This window comes from Siphateles boraxobius, unplaced genomic scaffold, assembly GCF_051911475.1.
Source record: "Siphateles boraxobius isolate OS27281-9 unplaced genomic scaffold, OSU_SipBor_1 61, whole genome shotgun sequence".
NCBI lineage: Eukaryota > Metazoa > Chordata > Actinopteri > Cypriniformes > Leuciscidae > Siphateles > Siphateles boraxobius.
Genome location: NW_027509188.1, coordinates 9,303,196 through 9,327,994, shown reverse-complemented (window position 1 = coordinate 9,327,994; position 24,799 = coordinate 9,303,196). Strand labels below are relative to the sequence as shown.

General features: G+C 38.7%; 1 protein-coding gene and 1 long non-coding RNA gene across 2 annotated transcripts in view; one reads left to right on the top strand and one right to left on the bottom strand.

Annotated features, from left to right (window-relative positions):
• The window catches only part of LOC143718549 (uncharacterized), a 107,831-nt gene that overhangs the window by 21,926 nt on the left and 61,106 nt on the right, over positions 1–24,799 (bottom strand). The window lies entirely within an intron of this gene.
• Positions 15,246–18,728, top strand: LOC143718394 (uncharacterized). Its single transcript, XR_013196359.1, has 3 exons — positions 15,246–15,391; positions 15,509–15,821; positions 18,316–18,728. It is a non-coding gene; the product is annotated as an uncharacterized LOC143718394 (long non-coding RNA).

The window sequence follows — 24,799 nt, the reverse complement described above, 5'->3', positions numbered from 1 at the left end:
CTTTAAAATAAAACAAGGTAGCACGTTTGTTTGTAGCCGGCACTTTAGTGAGTCAGACTACACTAATGTTACAGGTAGTGCTAGCAGACTAGCGTTAGCTGACGAGGCTAACTTTACCAACCGGGGTCGAATCAAGCGTCTAAAAATCGGGTCTGTACCCTCCCGTTTCCAGTGGAACAACTGGGGACTGCCAAGAAGGGAGTCCGCTTATAAAAGAGCGTCAACTCGCTTAGGCCATGACGTTTGCCCAGCCCTTCCTCTGGAGCAGCCCCTGCCATGTGAGGAAGAGGCGATGGAGGAGGTCGCAGCTTTTGTGGTGATGACAGAACATGATTACGCTTCTGCTCCTAAACCAGGTATGTCATTGTTTAATAAGAAGCTTTAATAAGAATCAGTATATGTTTAATTTATACAGTGAAAACTAAGCAGTGTTTTATTTTTACATTTGATTATTTAATGTCTGTTGTTAAACTAATGTAGGCCTTCCTGAAACCCTAAACCCTGTGGTTTACTGATGTTAAAATAACACTTCTTATGTGACAGTAAAACACTGATGTTAACTTTCAGAAGCTGTAGAGATGTTTTCGTGTCAGAAAAAGAATGTGAAACACATATGTAGGTTATATAATTTAAAATATATTTTAAAGATAATTTACGTTTATTTTACACACTTTAAGCATTATCGTCTCGCATATCGAATATCACATTATTTAATGAGTTATCGCATATCGCACTTTTTTTCACAAATATCGTGCAGCCCTAATACCGAGGAGGTGTGTGTAACTTTTCAGAGCACCGGCACAAAATGTTTAGACTTACTGATGTCCCAGCATTTGACCAATACCACAATGTGAGAAGCTTAATCACAAGTACAATTGTTGCATTTTATATCTTACCTGATTAAACGTAAAGGTGAATATTGAGCTATAAAAAGCTATTTCATGTAGCTTTAGAGGTCAAAACTACTTCTAATATGCAAGTCACAGACAAAATGTGATGTTTAAATTGTTTCTCTCATCTCATACAGGTGCATTGGATGCTGCTGCTGCACGCATACATCAATTGGAAGAGAAAATCAAGGAACTGACAACAGAGCTGTCACAGCTGAAAGTGGATCAAGTCCATTTTCACAGATTTTGTGTCTCAGACAAGGACATCCTTTTTTACACAAGATTCACGTCAAGATATGTTTTTTGTGACTTCTGGGAGGCTATTCAACCATCTGCCTCCATGCTGGTTTATTGGTCGAAAGCTCAGAAAAAGGGACAAACATTTGAACCCATTTCTCCCAGTCCAACGCGTAGACTGCAACTGGTTGATGAGTTTTTTCTCTTCTGCTGCCGAGTTGCTGCAGGCCTGCAAGAGAAGGTGCTGGCTGACATGTTTCAGGTCAGTGTGTCCACTGTCTCCCGTGTTGTTATAACATGGACCAACTACCTTTACCTGCTTCTTGGCTCCCTTCCCATCTGGATGAGTAAACAGCAAGTCAAGAACACCATGCCAAGCAAATTTGTGCAGTACTGTCCAGATGTTCGGGTAATCATCGACTGCACCGAGGTACGATGTCAGAATCCATCATCCCTCACTCTCCAGTCAGAGGTTTTCTCATCGTACAAAAATACGACAACCTTTAAGGGATTAATTGGGATTGCCCCATGTAGTGCTGTGACTTTTGTGTCAAGTCTATTCACCGGGTCCATCTCTGACCGAGAGCTGACTGAACGAAGTGGACTGCTCGACTTACTGGAGCCAGGAGATGGCTGCATGGCAGACAAGGGTTTCACTATTGAGAAGCTGCTAGCTGACCGTGGGGCAACGCTGATTATACCACCCTTCAAGATGACAGGTAGGCATGAAAGGAATGAACATTTCAAATTAAAACTGTGAAATGATAATCATTAAGATGTGCAGAGAAATGTTTAAAAAGTACTGAGGCAGTCACTGAAATAATAGAAATTAACTTATTTCATCTCTAACCACAGCACAGTTCACCAAAGAGGATGCTCTAAAAACACAAGCAATCGCCCGACTTCGAATCCTTGTGGAAAGAGCAATACGCAGAGTCAAGGAATATCGCATTTGGGAACACACTCTCCCTCTAACCTTGTCTGGGACAGTCAACCAGCTGTGGACCGTCTGCTGTGTGATGACCAACTTCCAGGGACCACTTGATTTAAAAGGCTACATCCCTGTTGAATAGTGTTCCCCCGATCACATGCATTTAACTATGTACTGAAAACATTGTATATATTGATGTATATAATTGAATAAGTTGTTCATCTATAATCAATTCTAAAGGGTCAGTTTGTCCTGAAAGTATTCAAAATGATGTATATAATTTAATAAGTCGTTCATCTATAATCAATTCTAAAGGGTCAGTTTGTCCTGAAAGTATTCAAAATGATGTAAATATGTAATGTAGTAAATAATGTACTAAGAAAAAAATGTAATAAAGTCCTTTGATTCAATTCCTTTATTAATTTAGTTCATTTTACTTTCTGTTGAAGATACACATTCATATATGTACCAAAGAAGTACAGGTCCACCTTCTTTTTCATCTCTTTTATCATTTCATCATCCCTCCAGACTCTTTCAACTGTGAAGTCTCCCTCAGTGTCTGTTATAAAATCGCACCAACTCAATCCAGTTACTGCCAATTGACCTTGAACCTGCCAGTGGTATTTATGATTCTGCTTCAGTTTTGCCTGACCATTCACCATTTTTACATTTCCTGCCTCAGAAATGCTAGAGATGTCTGGGCATTTAACTTCAGCAAGGCCAAAACACGGAATGGCACTAGGGTCATATACCCTTGCATCGGGGCTAGCCCCGAGGTGAGGAGCATCGGGATGGATAACAAATCCACAGTGTGAGACATTTACATTGAAATGTTTTGAATATTGTTCCAGCACCTGTGGCTCGCGTTCAAGGCCCCTTTTCATGGCGGGAGTTTGGAGTACTCCCTTTAGTATCCGCCCTGCCAGGGTCTGACCAGAAGATGGCCCTTTCACATGGCTAACCTCATAGAACCTACTAGCTGTCACTCTAGGCTTGCGTAAAGCTTGCCATAATGGGCACTCGGACTGCTCACGTGTCTGCTCCTCTCTCTCAGCTGCCATCTCGTGTGTCACCGTTAAGCTGTCCAAATGGAGAGACTGTTGAGAGTTTGGGTCAAAGTTTGGGAAAGTAGTGGGAAATGTTGACCCCTCTATAGGCAGATTAGGGAATGTTGGTGCATCTGGGTGTTGAACATCATTTCCGTGTTTGACCACAGGAGGACACTGGTAGGACAGGGGTGAACCTCGCGGCACAGGTCCGAACCTGGAGTCGACCATGGAGAGTTGAGACAAGCCATGCAGCACTGAGGATATTAGTGGTTGCGGCCTGAGATTTTTCAGTCGTTTCCCAAGAGACAAGACTTGCGGGTCAGGGAGGGATCCTGAAACGTAAAATTAAAAACATTAAGTGTTAAATTATCCCCACATCTCTTTCAGCTTGTTTTGGTTTTCAATTCTGATGGCAAGAGTCTTTCTGGGGAATTGCTCACTGCAGTGTTATATTTGCTACATAATCTATGTGTATAAAAGTGGAAAGATATAATTATATATTATACGGCAGCCAACAGTATGATATTAGTTACAGTAGTAACATTACCTGTGTATGCTTGATAGAGTGTTGATTTGCATACACTCCTGGTGGATGGCTTTGGTCTCCTAACAACCAAGTCCTGAACCGGCTCTGCATGGATTCCCTGGGAATGATATTAACAAGTAGCCATGATTGTAATAGTATCTTGCTTGTAATGGTGTAAACACAGCTTCCAATTCACTCCCATGTTAATCAATGTAGCCAGATGTACAGCTGGGCAGCCCCATGCGCTGCACCGCTTTGAATAGACTTTGTCTATTTTTCAGCCACAGCGTGCACCCAGTGTGTCCCAGGCGTAACGTTTGGGACACACTGCTAGCGGAGCGAAGGGTGGCACGCAAGGCAGCTCACGCCCCGGCTGAAAAATAGACTGGAAGTCTATTCAATGCGGTGCAGCTCCGCGCAGCTACAATGTTACCTTTGTCCTTGGTCGATGCCATGTTTGCAGAGAACTTGTGCAGGCCACAGGTGGTGGAACAGCTCTCACCTGCAGAACAAGAGATAGAAGAGCAAAACGGGATTGAGGATGTGCTAGGGCTGCTCGATTATGGAAAAAATCATAATCAAGATTATTTTGGTCAGTATTGAAATCACGATTATTTGACTTTGGGAACGTGTTGCATTTATTAAAAAGACACCTTTCAACAATTCTTAAAATAAATCTAAATTTGTCCATTTATTGTACTTTTTGACCTATTAAACAGAACTGCAAAGTCACAAGTGGTAAAAAATGTGACATTACGAAGTAATTTGTTGTAGGGGGGTCACCAGAGCGTTATTTACCTTTATAAAGGACAATCTTTTATGTCAAATTCTTACATTTGATCAAATTCAGTTTTAAATAAACAGGGCTGTTATCAATCAAATTAATTAATTTACACTGCAAAATTACAACTGTAATAATTTTATGAGATTAATGTTTAAACAATCAATTAAAAAAAGTACTATTTAGGTGATCGTTGTGAGCCAAAATCGAAAATGAAATCGAAATTAAATTAATTGCACAGCCCTTGTTAACAATCAATGGCAGTGTCACTCCTGCCCATGTAAACATCATCCCAGACCACAGCTCTCACCTGCAACATGCTGTAATGGGCACTCTGGAACAACAAGGCCACTAGATGGTTGCACAGAGCCTTGCCTGCTGTACAGCTGCATGAGGTTTCTTGAAGTTCGGCTGCATCAGCTTGGAAAAAAATCTACATTAAAGACACAACACAATTTTAGTTGATAAAGTCAAACTAAAATGAAAATCGTTTTCAAATGATATAGAAATGTAAGGAATAACATTACAATTAACCAAAAATTCTAGGAAATCTGCAACCGCAGTAGAGTAGTTAACCCCTTACACCATTAACATGTTGGATTGTACAAACAGGATATTAAAGAATTTAAATGCAAAGTTACATTTTCATGATATTGTATGTCACAAAGGTATAGCAATTTATTGCACATGGCTGTTGACTGACTTGATGTAAACAGGCAACAGTGGAAGGGGTTAAACTTCTTGCCTTAGCTTCCTAAAATAACCTTCAAATAATGTGACTGTTCTCGCTTCCTCATTGACCTGTAACACCTAGACCTGACAGCGACCGCCCTGTCAATGATGTTGGACACTGGTGGACAAAATTATAATTAATGCATATACTGTGGATTGTTCATTCTAGCAAAAGGGACACTCGTATGCTGACGTTATCTAGTTGACACTGAGAGGCTAACCTTCTTCCTTTCAGAATACAAATGAAATGGGTGAATTGACTCAATCTCATGAATAATCTTAATTTATGTGGGTATAACCATACGAACATCTGAGCTGACGCCAAACTGACATTAGCATAAACTAACCTACCTAGCTAATGTTATGTTAGCTAGCGTTAGCTAGCTAATAGCCACTCACCTTCGTAGTCGTAGATGAAGTTCTCGAAAAAGAAACTGTATCCCTTGTCCACTTTGGAGCGGGCTGTGATGGAATGTTGTTCAGTTAATCGATGTACGTCAGAAAAAGTTATTTTGGGTAAATTTACGAGGGATGCAGTATAAGTAAACGGGTCGTCCATCATGGATTCACCAGAGTGATTCACCGGAAGTGACAGTGCACAAAGATCACTGAATGCGGAAGTACTACGTATCAGCGTGATAATCCCCTATAGTCTAAAATATAGACTGACATTTGTTAGGAATTCATACACCCTTGTTGTATAAAAAATCAAAGATAATAAGTAATTAATTTACACTGCAGCAGTAAAGAAACTATGAAAAGAGGAGTAATCTTTAAAGTCGTCCACTAGAGGCAATTCAGCAACATATGATTCTTAGTATTTCAATACACAAAAAAGAAGCTATACCGTTCAATTAAACTATACGTTACCTTTAGGTTGGTTATCAAGAAAGGCCTCAGACCTAATTTGTCATAACATGTGTTGCTATTAATAATTAATTTGAAATAAATTACTTAATATACAAATATACAACGCTCAGGACTGCAGTTAACTAAATTATGCCAGGGAATTAGCTGGTGCTGATCTAAGCTTGCAGCTGTTTGTTCGAACTCCTTATGGTCCATGTCAGCAGTTGGCATGGTCAGAAATAAATGTAGCTTTGACAGCAGAAACCAGATAGAGGAATGTGGGTGTCCGGTTCAGACGCTTTTCACGTGTCAGGACAGGAGTCGTCTGATTGGGGTCACTGTACCCAAGTGTCGTAATTCAGGACCTTGTATGGAACACGACCAATAAAAGAAAACTTTGGATGTCTTGATGACTGTCTTGATAAAAAGCTATTAAACATATTTCCATCAAACATTATAAACATAATACAATTTTGATTTAAAAAGAAATAATAAAAAAGCAAATTTATTTATATGTATCAACCCTCGTCCGTAATGCAGAATCCCTGACAGCATTCAAAAGACAACTGAAAACTCATCTGTTCCGTGAGTACTTAACATAAAAAAATAAAAAATTTCTTCTCTTTTAAATCTTTCCTTCCCTTTTAAATCTTCCCTTGTCTGGCTTTTACTACTCTGAGCAATGCTTGAACTTTGTATTTTGAGCACTTCTTGCGTCGTTCTTCCCTCTTCACGATGACTCGCTTGCTTTAGTCCTCAGATGTAAGTCGCTTTGGATAAAAGCGTCTGCTAAATGACTAAATGTTAAATGTTAAACTCTAAATGAGGGCGGTTCAGTGAGTTTTGACATTTCACATGTTAAAACATCTAATGCACTTTTCTTTAATTTATAAAAAAATATAATAAAAAAATAACAATGTGGACCTCAAAACACAATATATGCTGTGTGTAAATCATGTTCTGCTTTATCTGTTTATTTCTGAGTTAAACACTATATCCCCTGAAGGTATTTAGGGTTGTGAGTGATGAGAAACGTGATAGTTGTTGGCTGTTAGTGGCTGTAGAGAAGTCTTGATGAGCTGCTGAACTCAGACTATTTACACAATGAGAGCTATTCCAAAACAGCTAAAAACACAGCAGGTGTAAAGTTGTCAACTTCTCATCTTAATGCGTTTTAAATGTAAAAGAGTCTATGAAGCCAAGCTTCATACTTCTCTTATATGTTTTGCCACGTTACTTACAGTACTTTCACACAGTTCATCGCAGTAGACTGTGAATACACTCTGAGGCCATTGAAATTCAGGCCAGAATATACTTGACATACACATCTATGTACTGGTCATTCAAAATACTGTCATTTACACACATCTTGCCACTACCATACCTTGAAAATGTTGTATATACAGTGCCCGACCAAAAAAAAAGTCTCTGGTGTCCTGGAGTAGACTTTGGAGAGTGCTTGACCAAAAATGTAATGCACCTCTTGATGGAAATACATGTTATGTTATTTCCATCAAGAAGTGCATCAATACTCCAGCACATCCCAAAGACTTTCAATGAATTTAGGTCTTGACTCAGAGATGCCAATTCATGTGTGAAAATTATTCTTCATGCTCGCTCCCAACCATTTTGTTACAATTTGAGCCTGATGAATCTTGGCATTGTCATCCTGGAATATGGTCATGATGTGTCTTCCTATATGGTAGTTTAACTTTCTTGACTTTCTCTTCATCCATCTCATTAGCGGTATCTTCCATACTTGCCATTTGTTTGCTAATTCAGCACATGGAATCAATATGCACGGACTTGCTATGTTCTCTTTGGCAGATTGATATAAAATCATCCAATAATCCACTTTTCCTGTAGTAGACTTCCAACAATTTGCACAGTTTTACAATCAAATCACTCCATAAGCAGATTTCCATAACATCTGAAATGCTGTTCTGTTTCCTCTTCTAACATTTCAAGGACTTGATTCAAGAAATGCATAAAGCCGTATATACCATGCGGTCCAAACAAACAGTCCATGCCATGATATCCATGCACTTCACTTTTTCAGCAACAAGCACATTTTTGAGATCTTAAGCTTGCACAAAGGAAGTATTCTTTGACTTTTGTTGCAGATAAATAGTCCACTTTGGTGGCAGGATAGATTTCCAAACTGAAATAATATCTATTACATTAAAGTATGTTTATACAAAATCAAAAAATCAAAATCGCAAGTATATCCTAAATAAAGGATTGAATCAATCTGTTTAACATGGAGTCAAGCCGTGAGGTCAAAGACTGTCACTTCCGGTTCTGGCCACCCCTCAGGTGAAGTCACAGGTCCTTTATTCCCAGAAGCCTTACATCTCCTGCTTCAACCCCTAGGTGATGCAGACTCAAATAACATTGGGGAAAATAGTTAATTATTTAACACAAAAAATAATCCTTATTTTAGCTCCTACACTATCAATTAGGGTTAGAAGAACTTTTTAGAAGAATTTTTGTTTATTTTTTATTAATTTTTACATTAACACAACAGTGGTACTGGTATCTCATTACAGCTCGTGCAGCCAAATATCATCTTACAATCTTTGGATATACATGTTCACATATATGCATATGAAAAGATATCAGAAATAGAAATAGTAGTTATAATACAACAGGGCATGTCCATGTCAAAAAATAAAAAAATAAAAAAATACAAATAAAGAAGAACAGATATAGAAAAGATATCAGTCACTGAGCATCTGCAAAGGAAATTCCACAGAGAAGACCAAGTGCGCCAGAAAACATCAGACCTTTGATGCAGATCATATGTAAGTTTCTCTAGAGGTAAAAGAGTAGCTGCTTGACTCATCCACATATTGACTGAGGGTGTCTGAGGAGTTTGCAATAATGATTTAACTATAGACTCTTAAGGATTTGCCTATTTAAACCTAAACAGCAACTTTTTGGGGGGGGGGCCCGGCAGTGTATTTCTCCACTTTTTTTGTCTCGGATATATATTTTTAGGGAGGGAGGGAGGGAGGGAGGGAGAGAGGGAGGGGGTCCTAGAGTCCATATCGCAGGGTGTGCAGACACCAGGATGGAGCAGGCTGTGCAGGTGACCAAGGCGGAGCTGGAATTTCAGGCTGCCACGACTTCGGGAGGCCACAGTGGAGAGGTATAGCCCCCCCAGCCAAAAAAAACTTCCTTGGGCGGTACTATGGGTTTAGATTTAGGCTCAGGGACATGTTTTGAGGGTTCAGGCGGCGAGGCGGCCATCTTAGATGGAGGAGAGGGTTCAGTGGAGGCTGACCAGGCGTGAACAGTCTATGGCCCTGCAGGACTGACGTGAACCACCTCTGGCTCGTCAGGACTTACGTGGAGCTCAGGCTCGCCTGGGCTGACGTGGAGAGACTCAGGAATGGTGGCCATCTTGGGTTATGGCTCTGGAATGGTGGTCTCGGCGGGATGAGACCCTGGAAGGGTAGTCTCGGTGGAACGAGACCATGGAAGGGTAGTCTCGGCGGAACGAGACCCTGGAAGGGTAGTCTCGGGGGAACGAGACCCTGGAAGGGTAGTCTCGGGGGAACGAAACCCTGGAAGGGTAGTCTCGGCGGAACGAGACCCTGGAAGGGTAGTCTCAGCGGAAAGAGAACCTGGAAGGGTAATCTCAGCGGAACGAGACCCTGGAAGGGTAGTCTCAAAGGAACGAGACCCTGGAACGGTATTCTCGGGACCCTGGAAGGGTAGTCTCGGCGGAACGAGACCCTGTAAGGGTAGTCTCGGTGGAACGACCCTGGAAAGGGTAGTCTCGGCGGGACGAGACCCTAGAAGGGTGTGGCGGTGGTCATTCTGGTCGAACGCCCTGACATGAGCGGTGGATCCGTCACGCTGGACATCAGTCATGGACGCCCAGAGAACGATCCGGTGGCAGACCTGATGACTGACGTAAAGAATCTCAGGAATGACGTGAAGAGACTCTGGAATTGGTGGAGGGGTGTTGGTAGGCTCTGTGAGGCCGATGGTGAATGCTGAGTTGTTGTTTACCAAAACCCACTTCACACTTGCGACGAAATATTCACAGGGACCACTCAATGTAGATGCAATGTAGAACGCGCACAGTGAGTGGTCAGGATAGTGTGTTAGGCACGCCAACTCCAAGAAATCCCTGGTGTGAGACTCCAGGAAGCTGTCCTTCTGCTCCAGGCAGAGCAGGGCAACAGCGGGGTAACGATTCAGGTACTTGGAGGAAGATGAAGATCAAGGACGTACCAGTAACAAGGGGATTTATTCCAAAACAAGATAAGCCAACATGCGAAACAGTGTGTCTAAGGCACAGACATGTGCACTAACCACAGACAATAACCAACAGTGAAGACTGACATGAAAGGAACTTCAATACACAGAGGAATGATGAGGACAAAAGTTGAAGAAGGTGAGTAGTGATGATGATTGCTGGCAGGTGCGGGTAATGTTGAAGGAGGTGCAGGTGTGGGCCAAGGAGGATGCTGGGAACTGTAGTGCAGACTGGGACAAACACAAGACAGTTTTACTTCAGAAACTCACCGTAAGAGCTGAGTAAACAGTAAGATATAAGAAGTGCGCAAGTACATAAACGAATTTCGGTAGAGTGAGGGAGCATTTTCTTTAAAAACAAAATAATTCCACATTGCTTCAGCGGCTGCCTCAGATTTCGGGAGTAAATAGAGAGAGCTATATGGATTAATACGGGGGTACTCAATAGGTGGACCGCGGTCCGGATCCGGACCCAGACGCAATACAATTTGGACCGAAGCCAAAATCAACATTATATAATTTAGTCATGATCCAAGCGAGTTTTCATTGGTGCGTGATTTCACGCCTATATTGTTTTCCTACTAGATGTGGTTGGCAGGGAGCACAAAACCAATGTGTTTAATTTGCAATGAGACGGTTGCCATTGTCAAGAGTGGTAACGTGAAACGTCATTATGACTCAAATCACGGACACTTTGACCACAATTACCCGCTTAAATCTGAGGTAAGAGCCAGAAAAATCAAACAACTGCAATCATCATACCATACAACATGCAGTGTAATAGTTAGATCAGCCACCCAACAAGAATATTCTGAAAACACCTTCTGGACTAAGATGGTCCCTGCAGCAGGTGTCCCTTCCTTGCAGAAGGTGGCCCTTCAAATTCTCACCATGTTTCCCTCAACATATTGTTGTGAGTCTGCCTTTTCAACCATGAATATGGTGAAAAACAAATACAGGAACACCCTCAGTAATGAACACTTACATCAGTGCCTCCGCCTGGCCCTCACACCTTTTATGCCCAAGTTTAAAGAACTGGTGGCACAAAAAAGGTGTCACTTTTCACACTAATAAGGCCAGACCCCATCGCCTTTTGTACATAGTTTGAACGTTTTGTGGGATTTACAACCTTTTTTGTTGGAGTTCTGTTTTTGGATTTTGACTATCACTGTTCCGGACCCTGGACGCAAGGAAAATTTGGTGAGTGGACCTTTTAGGTTTCTAATTGAGTACCCCTGGATTAATACATCCAGCCACACAACACCTACAACGCTGGGAGACATTCTCGTCAGTGCAGCAGCTGTGAACTCGATCAGGGCGGGGCTATGTTAGAACGGCAGTGTCTGTCAACACTCGTGGGTGAGGCCTGTACTTAGTGACGTCACTAAAACAGCATTCTGAAAACAGGTCGTTGGGAGACACTGCTGATGATTTATGGGGATTAATAAAAAAGGTGTGAGTGGATTTTTATCACTATTTGGTGGTTGTGAAAAAATAAAAATTGCATTCAAAATATGGAATAATAGTCAAAATCTAGACTGTCATTTGTTAGGAACTCATACACCCTTGTTGTATAAAAAATCTAATTCATAATAAGTAATTAATTTACACTGCAGCAGTATAGAAACTATGAAAAGAGGAGTAATCTTTAAAGTCCTCCACTAGAGGCAATTCAGCAACATATGATTCTTAGTAATTCAATACACAAAAAAGAAGCTATACCGTTCAATTAAACTATACGTTACCTTTAGGTTGGTTATCAAGAAAGGCCTCAGACCTAATTTTTCATAACATGTGTTGCTATTAATAATTAATTTGAAATAAATTATTTAATATACAAATATACAAAGCTCAGGACTGCAGTTTACTAAATTATGCCAGGGAATTAGCTGGTGCTGATCTAAGCTTGCAGCTGTTTGTTCGAACTCCTTATGGTCCATGTCAGCAGTTGGCATGGTCAGAAATAAATGTAGCTTTGACAGCAGAAACCAGATAGAGGAATGTGGGTGTCCAGTTCAGACGCTTTTCACGTGTCAGGACAGGAGTCGTCTGATTGGGGTCACTGTACCCAAGTGTCGTAATTCAGGACCTTGTATGGAACACGACCAATAAAAGAAAACTTTGGATGTCTTGATGACTGTCTTGATAAAAAGCTATTAAACATTTTTCCTTCAAACATTATAAACAAAATAAAAGTTTGATTTAAAAAGTAAGAAATGATAACAAAGCAAAATCATTTATATGTATCAACTCTAAATGAGGGCGGTTCAGTGAGTTTTGACATTTTTAAAATGCAATGTTAAAACAGTTAATGCACTTTTCTTTAATTTGTAAAAAAAAAAAAAAATGGTAAAAATTTTACAAATGTGGACCTCAAAACACAATATATTCAGTGTGCAAATCATGTTCTATTTTATCTGTTTATTTCTGAGTTAAACACTATATCCCCTGAAGGTATTTAGGGTTGTGAGTGATGAGAAGCTTGATAGTTGTTGGCTTTTAGTGGCTGTAGAGAAGCCATGAGAGCTATTGCAAAACAGTTAAAACACAGCAGCTGTAAAGTTGTCAACCTCTCATCTTAATGAGTTTTAGCCAAGCTGCCTGACTGCATACTTCTCTAATATGTTTTGGCATGTTTCTGACAGTACTTTCATACAGTTCATTCACTCTGAGGGCATTGCAATTTAGGCCTGGATGTACTTTACATACACATCTATGTACTGGTCATTCCCACTACAGTCCCTTACAAACATCTTGCCACTACCATACCTTGAAAATGTCTCACATAGGCAGGGTTGTAAACATCACTGACATTGACAATATTCAGAATAGAAGTTGATTTTTAAACGTATGTTTTTCTTATTTTGTTTTTTATAGGATTATTTACCATTATTGAACAAGGATTGACCCCACCCTCTGAATTCCATTTGAGGCATTTACATCACATAGGCATATATTACACGTCCTTTAAGAGAAATGGCCAAGACAGCAAGTATATATATATAGTTCATGTTTCTGTAGACTGTTTGGCTCAGACAAGACTGCAAGACTGAGCTGCAGGGCACAACAGGGCAGTCGTCACCGTTGGCATTTGGTAACATTTGCAGGAACGTGCAAACAGGATGCCAAGCAAGTTTTGAAACATTAAGGAAATGTCTTTGAATGCGGTAAAGACCTTAATGCATGGCAGATTTAATTTATTCAATAACATCCGACTTTTGCATGGAATGACAAATGTAATTTATTACTCAAAGCCAATTAGTATTGAATGCATGATGGTAAAACATATTTGTTTGACTACTAATTGGCAGTAAACATATTGACATTTATCTAACTGTACTAATATATATATATATATTTCAATTTCTTTATAGAAATAAAACATTGAATACAAACATCATTATTGGCAAGGAAAAAAATATACTGTTAATTTTAATTTACAGTTAATTTTTTTCAATGTTTTTTATTTATAAAATGTTTTAGCAATATTTTAAGCAAGTAAGTCAATTGGGGAAATACAATTATTAAAAGCTAAAAAATGGGAAAAGTAACATACTACTAGAATTTCGGGGGGGAAAAATGTCAGTGGTGCATGCCCATGCTAACTTGTTCTGTATAAAATCCAACTTGCAAATTGTTAACTCAGTTTAAAATGTTAGGTTGAGTGGGCAAATTTTTGTTGAGTTTACTTATAAGTAAGTGTACTAATAACTGCAAGTGTACTAATATTTTGTTCAATGAACAAAAACAATTAAGATGAGAAAACGTATTATTTTGATTTTATAATTCAAACGTTTAACTTCCCGTCATCGTTAAGCTTTATGAATGAAAATAGGTTATAAATTGCACACATATCTTGATAAAATATAGTATTATGTGAAAAGATATATTTCGTAGTGACGATACGTTTCTTGTTAGAGGTTATTCGCATAGCACATTGCTACTTAACGTTATTGTTACCTAGACTAGAGTGAGGAAACATGCTTGAATGAGAAAAGAAGGACAAGAATGTGCGTGGCGTTTAAAAGGTGAATAAAGACTAAAATGCGGTGCTTGTGCTGATTGAGAGACAGAAAACTGCTTCTCTCGGACAGAATCTGAGTGCGAATTCAATTGTCTTTTGTGGCTAATTGCGATTTAATAGTGAAATACACATACAAGTATGTCAACAACAAACAAACAAACAAACATTCAAGGAAACACAGTCGGCAATGTCTTAAGTGAACATAACCAATTTGGTGAAACCCAGATGTTTCAGTATAAGATCCATGCATGAGCTCTTAAAGTGACCGCAGGCTGTTCAATTCAATTTAATTTTAAGTTTATTTGTCATGTATCCAAACGTCAGTTACAATTTGTAGGCTACATGCTTAGGTTGAGGCTCAGGAATTCTACAGTAGTGCAATATAATTCAATACAATTTAGAGGGGGAAAAATAATATATAGGCCTAAATATTAAAAACTAATGTGTCATGTTAAAAATATGTATGCTATCTTTTTATATTAAATAATAGTATGTGTGCAGTATGTTTTAAAGTGAATATTGGATAAATATATTGTGTATCCTTAAACAAATATTAGGCTAAATGTTAATCAATTAAAGGGGAACTTGGCAACTATTTCAACTTGATAAAACTGTTTAGATAATTTTTTTATAAGTTTAAATAATATTGAATTAATACAGAGAAGACTATGCATTGATTATTTTTCACATTTGATTATTAAATTACTGTATTATTTTTACTACCTGTTAAATTAACCTACTGTAACTGTTTTTGTTGTTGTTTTGTTTAATATGTATCTTTGTTCTGTTATATTTGTTCTTTTTAGACTAAAGAACATAATAATTTGTATATTTTTTATGCATAAAAAACTAACATAAAAAACTTTATAAATTTTAATTTGCTGAACTGAATTTTCTTGTGTTGGTGTACACTTAATTCTTACTTTTTTAACAATGTTTTTTTTTTTTTTTTCATGGTCTCTGCTGTATTACAGGATCACACAAACTAATCCGAAGAGCACCTTTTTCTCTTCGTTAGATGAATACACATCTAGTTGTACAGAGCAAGTGGTGGAGCGTATGGAGAAGAGATGAAGATCCTCCTAGACCAACTTGATCATCAGGTAATTATTTTGCATGTGATCATATCTCTCTGGTTAAAGGCTGAATGGTGCCATCTCTAATTTCCCATGCTTCTCTTTGGATATAACTTGTTCCATATTTGTTTTTCTGTCTTTCAGACACAGAAACTCCAATGTGCTCAAAGGAAGGCTACAACTCTTAAAGGTCTGCCTTTGTTTATAATCCATTACATTTATATAGCGCTTTTCTGGGTACTCTAAGCACTTTACATGGAAGGGCGGATCTCCTCAACCACTCTCCTCAACTGGATGATCCGACGGCAGCCACATTGCGCCAGAACGCCCACACACCAGTTTATTGGTGGAGAGGAGACAGTGATGAAGCCAATCAGTATATGGGGATGATTAGGAGGCCGTGATAGACAGAAGCCAAATGAGGGGAAAGTCTGTAAACATCCTTAAGACTTGCCTGGTAAGAAAATGTGTCATCAGCATGTGTGACTCACACCTAATATATTTCACCTAATCACCAGATGCTGTTAGGAGATAGGTTTGTGTGAATGTGAGCCTTAATACATGTACGATTTTGGGTGACCTAAAATAAACAGCATTAAATCAGAATGGCCGTGGATTTGAGTGCCACAGGCAATCACATCAATGCTGATATGGCATTGTTTGGGCTTGGGGAATGTTTTCCGTTTATCAGTTGTAGTTCTATGGCTGAATTTGAACAAGCTTAAAAACATGACCACCTTTACTTTACAAGTGAAGTTACATGAACACATCTTTATACGCCGTAAGGTGAAGACGGTTTACGTTTAATCCCGTTCCCACATATCGGGCACTAAATTCTTTTCATTCTAATAAAAAGATCTATTGTTTTTGGGTGAAAAAATAAAAGTTCTCCATGTGTATTCCTGCAGTTTATTTTTTATTACTGTTTAAAGTCGGCTATAGTTCTTTCCTTGCATTATCATATTTTGATCATCAGTGATGAGGCTTCGCAGAACAATCGTCACGTACCTCCCGCTAGACGAATAAGGTGGCCGCTTTTTTTGGACAACAGGTAAGTCAGGCATTAGTCCAAGATGTCTGCGCCCTTGTCAATATCGAGTAGTGAAGAAGAGGCCAGACCTCCTTCAAAAGTCGTAAAAAGTATTTTAAACAATGCTACATGCATCTCACGTCCATAAAGAAAGAAGAATCAAAGGATTTTACATGCACACGGTGGGATACATTCAGAAACTGCGTCAAACGGTGGCTTGGCTTACAAGGTGAGAATCAGAGAATAGCAGAAGTATACAAACATTATCTAGTACTCGAGTTTGACAATGTTCTCAAAGACGCTGGGTTTGACTCCACTTGCTACAGGCGTTTAATTGACAAAAAGCGCTTGGATGTGGCCGAGAAGCTAGTGCAAAAGCTGGTCCACAAATACCAACTTCAATGGCATCCAGCAATACTGCAGAGGACACAAGGACACTTTACAGTGCAGCATTAATATTAAAGATGCTTCTAGGTGACTCTTCCGGTATGAAATGCCCTTGGCCACCCTCGTCAGATGAATCAAATGAGAGCGAAGCAAAATCTGTCGTGCCAATTGACCTGTACAATCAGATTTCCTGGATTATTGGTGCAACTGAGGAACCAACATTGGCCCATTATGTTGATATTGCAGATGATTTGAACCTAAACGTGATATCTATCTGTCAAGACATTGTGTATCTTGCATCTAAGGGCCGGATGCAGACCCCTAAATCATTGTGTCTTGGTCTAATGGTTCGCCATTTTACAGGTTTACAGGTCACTCCTGTCTGCCTTGCTGCTGCTGAGTTGGTTTGCGTCTGAAAGCTTTGTGTATCTTTCTGTTTTGAATCATTATTTGTTATCATTCCCTGTTTATACTGGTAAATATAATTCACTCAACATCACATATTAACCTGACATCGCTAGCTTCAATCTAAATTTAACAGGAAACTCTTAATGTGCTCCGGCTCATTCTGTCACGATACCACACACAGGAGACAGGGGTTTATCCAATAGCAGTTTTTTTTGTAATCCAAAAAACGTTATCCAGTCCAGGCAGGGGTCAAAATCCATATAAGCAATCCATAAACGAGAAACAAAACAAGAACAGGCAAGAACACAAAGTGATATGACGAATAACAACGACTCCGTGACAAATACTGAAACAAACAGGGTATATATACAAACACATATACTAACAAGGTGATGGGAAACAGCTGTGTGCAATGATCAGTGATGAGTTCAGGCAAAGGGTTATGGTAAATGCAGTTCATGATAAGGGTGACGATCAGGGAAAGAAACTTCTAGTGAAAACCCAAGGAACACAAACCAGACACTGTGAACCATTTGCTCAAAACAGTGCCTGGTGCTTGAGAACTCGTACACAGTAGCCTACCTACTGAAAATTTTGATATATAAAACCTCACAGTTTTGCTAAATTTATAATGTTTATGTTTAATTTTGCTTGGTGCCAATCCGTGAAGTTGAAGCATATTTTCTACGATTGTGCCATATTTCATTTTCTACATTCACACTTGAGTATATAATTCACCAAAACCGGTCTCAAATGTTTAGGTACAAGTATAAATGTCAGTTTGAGGGATATTTTGTGTTGCTAAAATGAATATAAATAAAGTTACAAACAAAACCAGCAGCATAAGATTTTCGTTTTTGCCAATTCACGATTATATACATTTATGGATTGTGATAAAAAAAACTGCAGGGTATTTTGCGGAGAACTTTTAACATAAAGTCGATAACGGTTTTATCTACGCAAAACATTAATTTTAAAAAGTAGTGCCCAGGTGTGGGAACAAAATCATTTTTTAGCCACTTTTTCCTAGTTCACCTTATGGCCTGTTAGGAACACTCTGTGGTCTAATGTAATTCAATAAAAAAAATTTGACCCTAATTTTATGCTGATTTATTTTCTACTGCAGGACACGGGGGCAGAAGACATTCACAAGGAGCCAGAAGACATTCACAAGGGGTGAAGATGAGGATCTTAAAGCTGCAGTCCGTAGTTTTTCGTCTTTGTCGCCGTCTCTGTTCGAAATCTGCAATTGCAGTTATTCATGGAATTATCAACTTTACGTGGGTTGTGCCTCGACACGGCACAGCGCGGATTAATTAATGTTTTGAGGAGAACGGGTCGCCACGCCGCTGTGGATACTGGCATTCGCAATCACAGATTCTACTTTTTGGAAGTATGACCAACATAAGAATTTTCACCAGAAAATGTCATCTGAACAAGTAAGTAACATACACTTTTATTCTGACCAACTAAGGAAAAAAAATCATTGCAGTAAATCACGCTGATTAAATCTAATGATCGCTTATTATATCGCGTCAAACCGTGTAAATTATACTTTGTTCTCAAATTGTTAATGTTAACAACATCAGCATTGCGTGACTACATAATTATAATTAAACGTAGTCACGCAATGCTGATGTTGTTAACATTAAAATTTGAGAACAATTTGGCCTGATTTATGCCTTCAACGTGAACTATCCTAAAGTATTCAAATGCACGTTTGAAAAAATGTAAAAGTGTTTATTTATATTGACCTAAAGTGCTCCGCAAGGATGATTTTTTGCATAGTCCTTAAAAAAATTGTCCATGTAGCTGCAATCCATATGGATAATTCCAGTTTGTACTTTAACTTTGTGCATAGTCTTTTGTTTTAAATAAATCTTGAAGAGTGGAATAAAACTTCATCGCCTTCTAATATGTGTATCTAATGCAGATATAAAATGTGCTGTTTTGCAGAATTGTCAATAAATAAGTTATATAATGATAGCAATGTCTTTTGTATTGTGTTGTATTTACAGTATGGTTTACTCCCAGCATTTGAATTCTTAATGTGAAGGCTATACAAGTATCTGGGTGAGATATTTGAAGAAGTTGAATCCACTTAAAAAAGTAAAGCAACTTCAAACTTCATGACCTCTGTAGTTGTGCTTACTCGTTTCTTTGAGTTGGACTGGTACTTGGATGAACTTACTGAGGAAGGTACAAGTAACTTAATCAAATAAGTTTAGTGAACTTTCAAAAATTATTTGGCACAACTTCAACCACTGAAGCTGAGTAAACTCAAAAATGCTTTGCAGCTGGTTGCTTTATTATTTTAAGTTTACTCAACTTTTTAATTTTTACAGTGTTGTGGGTGCTTTCTTGCCATAGTGTTACTATCCAGTTGCTAAGGTGTTTTCACTGGTTGCTAGCATATTGCTATGCTGTTTCTAAAGTGTGCTGGGTGATTACTATGTGAGTATTGGCCAAAGTCAAACGAGCCCAAAGTCTCTATAAGAGATTCATTAGATCTGGCTCTGGCCCCTCCTTAATTGCAAGTTTATGGGGTATATTGAACTGTTTTATTTATTTTGAAAAGTTTTAAATGTGAGACATTGTTTTGGACTTCAAAAATGGTAGTTATTGATTTATATAAAATTACAATATGTACAGTACAACAAGTTGCCTGGCCTTTAGGCTAGTTTACTCAATGGCTGATACAAAAAAAATGAATAAAGAGATGTTTAAATGTGGCAAAAAGGTGTTGGAAACCAACATAGATAACATTGCAAAAAGCTTTCATGCAGTGGGGCTTGTTCAAGAATGTATTCCATTATTTTGACAGACACAAGTATTGTGTTTTTCTGCTTTAGAAGCATTTCAGTAAACACTTCTCATAAAAATCTATATTATTTTTTCTATTAGTATTATTATATTATCAATACAATTACATTTTAATCCATCTGTGAAAACAAATCTGGAAGGAGATGTGAGGATTTGTGGAGAAAAAACAAGAGATTCTTAGTGCATTTCAGTGAATTATTCATGGATATTTCATAAATCTGGGGAGCAGACCACAAAATGCAAAAAAAAAAAAAAAAGTTTTTTCATACTGTTATACAGTGGAATACAAAAGAAAAAAGATAAAAGAGGTCTTGCCTTAGATATACTTGTTGTACCATGTCATCCTCAACATAAGGATTATTTGTAGCACAACCGTATGATTTGAAATTATTTGTTTCAGTGTTTTTGAGTGGAACTTCTCCAAACCGTAAGTGCCTCCCATAATCTAAAAAGTAGTAGACTCATTAGGTATTTTGGTATAATTGAGTGCAGATGATAAGGTTGATGGTCCTCTCTCTGGTAAGAGCACCTCTTCAAATAAGAGCAGTTATTGTTATGATAGCCTGAAGAAGCAATTGTAAAATGACAGTATGTGAACCCTTCATGCTGAAATATCCCAAACAGTTCTCTGGAATGTTATGCTGTAGCATTTAGATTTGCATTTTTTAATTACTATCCAAACCCATTATTTATAAGAGGATGTACATATATTTATGATCAAGTGTACATTTTCCAGGTTTATATGCAAAACATTTTTGATGTCTTTTTTTGAAGTTTTGCTGCTACAACATTGTAATTTTCACACCCACAGAAATTAATAAAGGTGAACCCTACTCACTTACACTTCCAATGAAAGTGTGCGTTAATGGTTTTCATTATTTGTAACTTCACCATTATAACACGAGTAGATATATTCAAGCTGTATTTATATACTGTACCTGGTAGACAGACAGAAAGTCCACTGGAGAGTTCCTAGTCACTGCAGTGCACAGTGAGATCAAGAATGTCTGTTTCAAACTGTTAAAGGATTCTGTTGTGTTTCATTTTAAATGTTCACAAAAATACACAACCGACTAGAAATTATTCCATCCAAATCATAACTAAGCTTTTAATTTAGGAAAGCTAATTCATTCCCCTGATCATGTTTACATAAAATCCTGAAGCATTCTTTTGCCTTATAAAACAATGAATGAATAAAAACAATGTATAAGAAAACGAAACACCAACATGAGTATCTTCCTGTATGTCTAAAGAAACAAAAGTGCTTTCCAAGAACATGTTTTGCTAGAGTGGTAGATGAGCTAAAAACACTTTAACCCCCTTTTACCATTAACCCTGCCCTCAAGTAACATCAGGTCATTTTTACCATCATGCAAGTCCATCATCATTAAAGTCCATCATCATGCAAGTCCATCATCATTAAAGTCCATCATCATGCAAGTCCATCATCATGCAAGTTCATCATCATGAAAGTCCATCATCATGAAAGTCCATCATCATGCAAGTCCATCATCATGAAAGTCCATCATCATGCAAGTCCAATGTCCCCTTAAGTCCTACTGATTACATTTCTTTCATATTGTTGATTTAGCTATTAAAAGATCACCTGCACATATACATGACACTTGATATTGTAATTACAAACAAAAATTTAGAATTGATATTAAAATACTTATTTTGTGCGAGTCGCATAAAGGTCCTTGCACACTGAGTCCGAAATTCTCGTCCGAAATTTTTCCACGTAAAAAATAAATACGACCTCATGTTGTGTCAATCACATTTATACACTGCCTCCGAAACGTCTGTCCGTCATAAAATATTTCGGATCGGATTCGATTATCTGCGTTTTTCGCATCCGTAGCAAGTATTTAGAGGTGTTTTGACAATTCAGAGCCACCAAATGTTGTATACGAAAAAACGCATACGAAAATTTTGGACTCAGTGTGCAAGTCCTCTGAAATATTCGAATGCATTTTTTCGGTCCACCTTAGGCTTGCAGTTTAGTGCAAATTCACTAAGGGTCTGTGTGCAGAGTTATTTACACCATGCCTATTCCTTGTCACATTCAGCATTTGTGAATGAAGGTAATGTAGGGCTGGTGACCTGAAGACTGGGATAGGTGGGCTGGAGGAGTGAAGTAAGGACAAGTACCTGGTGCGTGAAGTCCTTGAAATCGCCAACATTGTACAGTAGGTTGGGAAGTAGTAGCCCCTCTGGGTGGTGCTACGACAATTTTGGAACCAGTTTTGCCCTCACATTGCTTCTGTTGTTCATGATCCTTCTCCAGCTGGTGACCAAGGCGAACAATTTCTTCCACAGTGGTTACATGGCTACGAAGGTGACTGGCGAGGTAAGGTTTATGTTTTTAAGAATCATCTTAACAATGTCTGCTTCAGTTAAACTTGGTTTCCACCTTTTACAGAGAGCTCTGTAGGTAAAAGAAAAATACCGAATGGACTCCTTTTCTTTTTGAATCTGATGGCGGACCCGTTCAGCCAGCTCATCTTCATAGTCCTCAGCCAGAAAAGCAGCAAGAAAAGCAGACACCAATCACGGGTAGTGCCATATAAAATTGTCCTAAAGGTGGCCAAGATATCAATATCCATTAGAGGATGAACAGCAAGGAAGTCTTGACAACGCGTCATGTATAACAAAGGCTCTTGGTCATCGTTTGGTCTTCCAAACGTGGGAAATGTTAGCTTGATGTGATCACTTTTAACAACAGAAGTAGCAGAAGTAATGGCGGCTGGAGGAGTTACTGGTGCTGGAGGTAAGGAGTCATGAAGAGTTATACTTTTATTACTCAGATCAGTCATAATTTTTTTCCTGAGTCTCAAACTTTGCTTCCGTTTTAGTTTGCAATTCTTTCATGTTTGTGGACAGCTTGTCAATGGGTAAAGTCAACGAACTACTTTTTTTCAACAGTTGATCATAATCCTTCTGAAAGTGCTATTGAACTGCTTGAATGTCCTGCTGAATCTCAGAGTGCAACTGTTGCACCACGTGGCGCACTTCGAACACTATTGTAGTTTCTACTTTTTGGAGTTCTGTAGTAATCATCATTTTCACCGCTTTAATTGTCTGATCTGACTCAGTTTCAGCTTGTTGCTTGTTTGTAGATAAGGTAGTGGAGACTTGCTGCTTGATTTCCTCCATCTTTTCAGCAAGTTTTGTGATCTGACTCTCACGGCTGGATAAGTTGGACTTCAGCTCCTTGGTGAATTCAGTTACAGCTCTCTCTTGTGCAGTCATGCAATCATGCAACTGGTCCCAGTTACCTTGAGTTTGTGCAGTGAGTCGACCAATCCCTATTCCAGGTGTTGGAAGAGTTCTTGGCAGATCATACTGTGCCCCTGAAGATGAAGAAGGTGGTGGTGAAGCAGCAGCTGGGGATAATATTTGTAGGTGATGGTGTGCATAATTGCATGGGTTCTGGAGGTTTCTGTTCCCAGGGAAAATATTGAGCTGGAGTGCTGCCACCTAATGGTGGGGATGCAAACATGCACCTGGGCTCCTGCCTGAGCAATGCGGCTGAACTGAGAGGGTGTATGGCAAATGGTAGGAACATAGGATTCCTGAGGAGCCTGACGGTGCACAGGTACCCAAATAGGGGTGGCCACATCCGGAACCTCCATTTCAACAAAAGTTGAGGAAGGAGGAGGGTGCTCCGCCATGATTATGTAAAGTAAATGTTATTAATAAATGTTTGAAATAAAAGGGTGTTGTCAGTGTTGTATATGTCAATGAATTGATACAATTTTACATTGCCTTTCTCACAGTTCAAAGAATTAAAGCAATTGTCCCACAAGTCAATTAAAAACAGAAATGTGAATAACACAATTTAGGGTAATTGGTCATCATCAATTTCATCAATCAACATTAAATAATAGGTTTCAGTTCAAATTTGCTACCAGTGTTGGGAAAGTTCACTTTCTACACGAACTAGTTAAAAGTTCAGTTCACAAGTTTTAAAATGAACTAGTTCAGTTCATAGTTCATACTTAAATTTTTGAACTAGTTCATAGTTATTTTTTTTCCATATGTTGCTGGGAGCTATTATTTTTCAAAATTATTGCCATAGTGACACACACGCACGCACGAACACACGACTGGTTTAAATACATTTATGTTGTTAATAAATAACAATAAATTGTTGTTGTACCAGCAATATCTTCAAGTTTTGTTTTTCACAGTAGAAATCTCAAATATCATGATTTGCCAATGCAAGAGAGTACCGGCACCTTTCCCCCCCACACTTCCAGCACTGGCCACATGGTCCATATGGAACCACAGACAGCTATTATTTTATCGGTGGGGAAAGTTTGCACAGAAATGTAAGATCTTTTCCCATTCTCACCGACCTTGTCATAAAACTTGTTTAAATGATCATACGATGCTTCCCTGCAGCCTTTTTTTATGAAGCATGGGGCGGTGCGACACTGGTGGCTGGTGTTGCCAGATTGGGTGTTTTTCCGCTACATATTAAGGCCTGTTTACGGCGTGTTGTAGCCGGGTTTTCACTAGGAAGGCTCTACAGAAATCTGGCACCCTATTGAACGAAGTTAAACTGAGAGAGCTGCCGTTCACAGACACCAGACTGAACGAGTTCACAGTAACGTTCATCAGGCAGTAATACAGTACGTTCAGTTCACGTTCGCCCAAAATATGAACGAGTTCATGAACTATCGTTCAATGAACGCGTTCAGGCACAACACTGTTTGCTACTCATTGTAATTCCATAGAGAATGGGGGGTAACAAAAAAATCACTATTTTCAGGTGGTTCCCG